The 7500-nt window shown below is 39.0% G+C and overlaps 1 protein-coding gene across 1 annotated transcript in view; it reads left to right on the forward strand.

Annotated features, from left to right (window-relative positions):
• Nucleotides 1-122: 122 nt before the first annotated feature.
• Nucleotides 123-7500, forward strand: part of LOC119595146 (torsin-1A-interacting protein 1-like) — a 15165-nt gene continuing 7787 nt past the window's right edge. Inside the window, exon 1 of the mRNA XM_037944321.1 lies at nt 123-322. The gene's annotated coding sequence lies outside the window, so the exon portion shown is untranslated. The remainder of the gene's footprint in view (nt 323-7500) is intronic.

The following is a 7500-nucleotide window of genomic DNA, read 5'->3' on the forward strand; positions in this document are numbered from 1 at the left end:
ATTGAATCTATATTGTATATGAAACCATAGAATCGAAAGTATAAGCTTGCCAAATCCGGATGCTGACCGGCAGTGACGTCATATGCCATGAATCCAAAAGCGTCTGGATACCGCATGCAACCTCCAAGAACGACCGGAAGATTTGTTTTGTTTCTAGGAGACCTTTCGAAGAGGAAACTTACACGGTTCTAAACAAGATCCAGGCAACATAGACAGAAGAAGTCTTAAAACCCCATAAAAGAAGAAAGAAGAGGAAGAAGAAGTGTCTAAAACGCTATAACAAGAAAGATCAAGAACAAGAGGAAAGCAACACTTGCCCATGGTTGTTTCTTATAAGATCGTCTTTTGTGGTTCGGATATTATTTAGATCACTTTCCTCACTTCTTCTGGCAATTTGTTTTAATTTCTTTCATGATGTTTCAAGTGTCCTAGGATATGTTAATGGGATTCATTGTGTTGTGAGCTTTCTTTGCTTGCTGAGTCAGCGATTTCATTACCTTTTATGTCTTTATGTGCTGGGATTCACTGTAATATAATTTTGTGATTCTGAATTGATGGTGTTTTTATTAGTGTTTGTATTTTAAATATCAAATGTTTAAGAGGAAGAAGAAGAAACCTGCACTTGATATTTAACTTTTGGCATTAACCACTCAACACATCATCGTGGTGTTAAGGTGAGATTGATAATGACAAAGAAAGGTGGATAGTTCAAACTTACACAGAGTAGCTTTGGTAATTAAGGACAGTGGAAAGTTTATAATGCTGATAATATATTATTTATTTACCTCTTTTTTTCAAATTTACACTATTGTTTTAGAGGTATAAATTGTTTCATAGTTTTGCATCTAGCATAGTACTGGTACTTATTTCCGATTGAGGTATGTATATTATTGTTCACGTGAAATTAATTACATATGAACTTGTGTAGCAATGGTATGCTAAATGCTATGGAGATTTGTCTTCAGATAGAGCTTTGATACAGGTTAATTTCCAACTAGCCATCTTTTAAATAGAAAGAAAAACAAGATGCACGTGACAGAAAGAACAATTTTAAAGTAATTTTCTGAAGCAGTGTCATACAATCGATCATGACGATTTTAGTATCAGTGGTTTCCTCTTGCTCTGTACTATCCCAGTAAATTTAAATTATGCTAAAAACCCCCCCCATACTCCCACTTTCATCCCCAACATGCAAATTTATTTCAAAAATTTTTGGAACAAAAATTACACATTTACCCAAATTTGCTGCGGGGGAATAAAGTTATGTCCTGATCACAGTAAAAGTGAGAAAAAACAACAGAATAACGTGCTAAACAATATAGGAGTATACTTTTAAAAAGAAAATTTTTTAAAAGTCTAGGTGGATGAAACGGAAAATTTATTAGTTTTTACCTCAAAATTTCACACTTTAAAACTCAACAAACCCCCCCCAGTTTTGTTTTTTTGTATTGTCCCCAAATTTTTGGAAAAAAAGCTAAAATAATGAATAAAGATTTGTTTGCCTTCTGGTGTGAAAAGGGCCCCACTATTTTGATTTTGGGAAATTTTGGGGCCTTCATTTTACTTTATCATTATTTTTGTCCCCATAGTGTTGTTTTAGATTCTTTATATTATTTTCTTAGCTTTTCTAGTCTTTTGGAGATATGTTTTTTCAAATTTTTCCCCTGGATTTTTTTTGAAAATTTATGTTGTTTATGTTCCAAGCTGATCCACAAAAACCTTCTTGAGTGTGATTGAAAACTTTGGCATTTTTTAAAACATAATAAGCATGTTGAAAATTCTGCCCTTTGCACTTATGAGAAACCCAAAAAATCCACCATTTATGTTATGGCAGTAGAATGGGTAGTAGGGTAGAATCATTTGCATGAAAAATTTCATGTTGTTTTTAAAACCAAAACTGAGGGTAGATTATAGACCCGGGGCCCTCGCTCCCGGGGCTTATTCGCGCCGAGCATGCGCGACCACTCATCCAAAATCCCAGCACCCCACCCGTTTCTTCGAAATTCCCGAAGATTTTGATTTTCCTTTTAAAATTTTTTAGTCTCTACTCCCAAAATTTCCTGTAAATCGAGACAAAGGGGTATTTTTGGTTTATAGACTCCTATTTGATCATTATTGGGTCTATATCCGAATAAAATAAACAATATGCGGCTTTTGGAGTAAAATCGTGGGTTTGTTGAATTTTTTTTGTTTTGCAGGAAAAAAGAAAAAGTTTTTAAACCGATTAATCACACTTTCACTGGCAAAAAAAAAATCATTGCCGTGTTTGTAACAAAAAAAAAATCATGGCGTCCAAATACTCTGGCATGTGCTACGTGCCCCCGGCAGATGGCCCCCAGTCTGGATGTGCGTACACCCACCCGTCGGCAAGGGGTTAAAGGTTACATGAGAATGATTTTTTGCAAATACACTAATTCACATTTATTTTTTAAAAAACCCAAAGCTTGAAACTGGTCATGACTTTCAACACTTATATCAGCTTTGCTCATCAGTTATTCTCAGTTCCAGAAAGTGAATACCCTATGGAATCCCACAAAAAAAATGCCATTAAGGCCTATAGCAAAACTTTTGCTAAAAAAAAAGCAAAAATTTTCAGAAACATATTGATGTTGCTTCCTATAACAAGGGCTTTGTCCACGCACAACCATATTACAATCCAATAAATGTGCTAGGTTTTATAAAGGCATTATTATTGGGAATGTTTAAGGACATCCGCATCTCCTTGGGATGCTGAATGAGGTTCATATCAGTTAAAGGATTAATATTGATACTGTTATTATTATCAATAACATTTTTTTTTTTTTTTTTTTTTTTTTTTTTTTTTGTTATTATTGTTATAATTATTTTATTATGACAATAGAAGAGAATATTTCCAAAAATCAAAGAAAGGTTGGTGATGGAAATGCTTCGTTATAGAAAATAATTTGTCCAAGGGGCAGGTGACAGAAATGTCTTGTCATTAGAAATTATTACCAAGTGTTGGGTGATTGGGATGGCTCATCATGAGTGCACAAAGTACTAACTTTCAGGGAGGAGCTCATTTGTGAGCTCTGGCAAGATTTCCACCAGTGCACGAAAGTTTAACTTCCTGAAAGAGGGCTACTTCGTAGGATCTGTTATGGAAAATGCAATAATACAGAAATATGAAAGATGAAACAACTAACACAAAGTTACTTATTTTACAGTTATTTCACAGGATGTACTTGGGGAGATGATATGAGTTAGCTCAACAAAAATGGTCTATTATCATCTGGATACAGCATAACAATGATAAATATAGACCTTTGAAAATGGCCAAACTCCAAGAATGCTGCTGCAGAAAAGCCATTGCAAAGAGAAAGCAAGGAGTCTGGCCTACAAGCCACACACCTGGAAGAGTTGTTGCTCCATGAAAAAAATTTGGTTGAGGGCTGGGTGTTGGGAAAGGACTGTGTAATTTGTCCGTGTGGGGGACGCGAGACGAGAGGGCCCCCCAGGGGGTGGTATCTGGTACCTGGTTATTTTTTCTTGAAATTATAGAAGTTAAAGTTTTCCCGGTCTATGGTTTTTTACACGAAATATGCCCGGGGGGCAGAGGCGTCCGACCTGCCCCCCTGGCAGAAGGTCTGTGTTAACTGCTCAGAAATTTCTTAAAAGACTCATTTTTTAAAAATATCATAATGAAAAACATGAAGAATTTGAATGAACACAAATTCCGATTGGTCATTGGTGGTTTCGTGGGAAAGGAACAAAGGGGACCTAGGAAAAAGGAGTTATGGTGTTTACAAGACTAAAAAAGGTTCTGATAAGGGGACAAAATTTCTGAGTATTCACTAAGATAAAATCATTTTAATACGATAAAAATAGCTAAAAATATTATGATTTTAGAAAAAGCATTTTCTGATGAACATTTTTTAGTAAAACACACAAATTTTACCAGAGACAACAAATAAAAGCATGGAATTGTTTTCAAGCAATAAGGGGGGATTTGGTGTTCTAAGGCACTTTATCAATTTTTTAGGGGTAGACCCGTTGGGGTGGGTGAGAAGTGGAGTGTAATAAAAGACACGGCTTTTCTGGTATGTAAGGCGAGGGAGATTGCTAAATAGGTCAATATATTGCTCGGTCACCTAAAAAGAATCGTCCTCAATTCTTGGGTAGACGATGCAGGTGAACGACAAGAGGTAGGTGACAGAGGCAAGCGACACAGAGTCTCTATCTTGCAGATGAGAGGAGGGAAAAGGGCACCAGGTGATTTCTAAGGTGGGCCCAGGGGGTTGTTCGCAAATGTCACTGTTTTTAAGCGCAGGGAGTCTTGATGGGGCAGTATGGTGTCAGTCCCGAGTGTCAATATTCCCCAGGATCGCTGGAAGACACAGTTAACTTGTCAAGTGCCTGTCAGTTTAAAGCACGAACCCTTCTAGAAATTTCCTTTTCCCCCCAAGGGTTTTTTCTGGGGGGGCTTGGGGGGGAGAATGGGGGCCCCAAGGGGCTCCCCCCGGGATCAGGACCAAAATTTTTGCAGGATTTCCTTCCCCCCCTTTTTTTTGGTTTTAAAAACCCTGTATCCCCCCCCAAGGGTTTAGGCCGTGTAAAAAAAGGCGTTGGCTTGAAGGCCTGGGGGGTGGGACGGATTCCCTGATTTTTTACTAGCCCTACCTCAAGGGGGCCCCAGGGGGGCACCCCCAAAACCCGGTTGGCAAAAAAAAACATTCCCCTTAGGGGCAAGGGCTTTCCCCTTTTTTGCCCCAAAAAAAAAACCCTCGTTTGAAGGCCCCCTTTAACGGCACGACACGCCAATCCCCTACAAGCACGTGTAGCAAAAAGTTAAGGAAAAAATTTCCCCCCAGCTGCCCCCTCCCCCTAAAACCCAACAAACACCCATTCCCTTAAAAAACCTAAGCCTTTTTCCATATTAAAAATATCCCAAAATACTCCATGTAGAAACCCCCCCGACACCCCCCATTCAAAAATTTAATTCCCCTTTTACCGAAAGGGGGATTTTTTTTAAATTATTTTAACATTTTTCCAACTGTTAAAAACGAGGAAATTTTTGAGGACAGACCCCCTTTTCAAAAAACAGAAAAAAGATCTAAAAAAAAACAGAATTATGGGAACCCCCCCCTTTAGAACCCCCCCCAACCCCCCAAATTTTTTCAGGGGAAATTAATTGTTGCCAAATTATACAAAGATTAATGGAAAGAATTTTAAGTTATGCCGTATAAATTATTTTTAAAAAGAAGAAACCAAAAACATCCAAAAAACCCCAAAGATTTTCCTTAAGGTTATAAGGGGGGAACCCCCCGTTTCCCCCCCAATTACCCATCCAAAATTTTTCTTAAAAAGAAAACAGGTTAGTCCCATAGGAAATACCCCACTAACCCGACAATGAAGTCCAAAATGTGGCGGGAAAAGTTTTAAGGGGGGCCCCCTAAAAGGGGAGGACAATTCAGCCTGAAACTCGTCCAGAAAGAACACCGGTTAAGCGGGGCTATAAAAACCAAACCAAAGGGCCAAAAACGAGGGGGCGGGCATGCCCAGAGTTGCAGAAACCAGTAGGGGGACAAAGGGCTTGGGCAGTGATGCGACAGAAAGAACCCCGTGAAAGGGCCGTTAACGGGGCGGCGGGCTTACGCCCAGGGTCGGGGTGAGGGCAGGACGTGGTGATCAAGAGTAAAGGTCACAGTGGGCTTCAGCATGGGGCGCTGGTCTGAGGACAAAAAAGGGAACATTAGTACCAGTCTTGGTGACAAAAAGACATAATCCTATCTCGGGTATTAAAATATCAACGGGACTGTAATATTAGGAACGACGGGAAGAAAACATGTTGGTTTAGATAGTTTTAATTGAAAATTTCACCTAAGTTTAAAGGTAGTAAGAACGATCGAGACTGATGAAAAAAACTCGGGGAAAATTATGAGTTTACAGACCCAGAAAAAATACAAAAATGATTCTCCAAAAAATGAAATTAAATTCTGTGAAAAATGTGAGGGTAGCTACCATAGACATTTTTCCCTTGGGAAAGAGATATTTGCGTAAAAATAAGGATTAAATGGGAATTTAAATTAAGATTGTTCATGCTGGGAAAATTGGAATTTTTTTCTAATGAGATGCTTTTAAAAAACATCCAAAAACACAGGAAGTTTTTCCCTATGAAATAGTTCATAATGATTGACTGGTTTTAGTACTTGGTTCGAAAAAACAACAACTTCTTTAAATATGAAACAGGTTTAGTCTCATAGATAGACAGAAACAAAAAAATGGAGTACCAAAAAAAAAAGTTGGGCGGGGATGATAATTGGGCGAGCATAGAGAAAGCGGAGACAGATTCAGCTGAGGGGACCTCGTTTTCTTTAGGGGGGAAACCAGTTTTCGCGGGGGGAAAGGGGAAATCGCCTTTCCTTCACGGGGGGGATTTCCTAAACAAATGAGAACGAAAGGGAAAAAGGAACTCCCCTTGAGTACTGGCAGGCAGTGTTGTTTGATTTTTGCAGGAATCAGGCAGAAAAAAAGCAAATTGTTGGGGCGCTGCAACAGGGAGGTCTGTGGGCGGGGGAAAGGGGGTTCTTTTAAAGATTTTTTTATATAATATGAGATTATCTTTAGAAAAAGTTTTGCAGTGAAAGAAGTTGATAAAGGTGCTTCCGTTGCGAATCGTAGATATCTTCAGGGGGACTTTGTGTGATGGGAAATCTTGGGAGGGTTCGGGGGTTGAAAAATAACCTACGGGCCCCCTGAAAGGTTCCCTGAGGGTTTGAATAAAATATCGTAGAGTTTTGCTTTATTCTAGGCTAAAAACTGTGGAGCTTGTGGTGTGAAACTGAGGGGGTGGTGAGTTTGGGGGGGTTTGAGTTTTCGGGTGTTACAGGGCGTTTTGTATGACTAGATGAAAAGTTACAAACATAAGAAAATGGAAAAATGACATTAGGCATCTATGAGCAGTCGCTTTCTGAGGATCCCATTCACAGGTCGGGGCTAGGGCATTTCATAGTGAACAAATAAAAGTTCGTGATAAGGAAAATGAAAAGAAATCTGAAATATGATAATAGAGTATCAACAAAATAAGATTCAGATGCAGCAACGATAGTGCGTTTCTAATGAAAAAAAAAAAATTTTTAGTAAACAAAATATAATTTTCTTTTATTTTTAAAGATTGGGAAAATGACTAAGGGGTTTGGGAAATTTCTTTTCTCTGGGGGCATTTGTCGTGTCATTTTTGGGGGGCAGGGACACGTTGGCACCCGGGAATAGCAGTAGATACAGTGGCTGTGGGGGGCCTGGGTGAGGAGAGGAGGGGTTATTAAAACCCCTCTCTCACGTCACCCCATTTACACATCATTTCCTATGCGGTCCCCAAAATGGTTTTCCTGGTGATTTGTTCTTGAAGGTGTGGTGTTGTCACTGCTTCTATGGGAGGCAGAGGCAGAGGCGTCCCGACCTGCCCGCCCACTGGCTACTAGCAGTCTGTGTTAACTGCTCAGAAATTTCTATGAACAGACCTCATTTTGAAACATATCATAA

This window comes from Penaeus monodon, chromosome 3, assembly GCF_015228065.2.
Source record: "Penaeus monodon isolate SGIC_2016 chromosome 3, NSTDA_Pmon_1, whole genome shotgun sequence".
NCBI classification, from domain to species: domain Eukaryota; kingdom Metazoa; phylum Arthropoda; class Malacostraca; order Decapoda; family Penaeidae; genus Penaeus; species Penaeus monodon.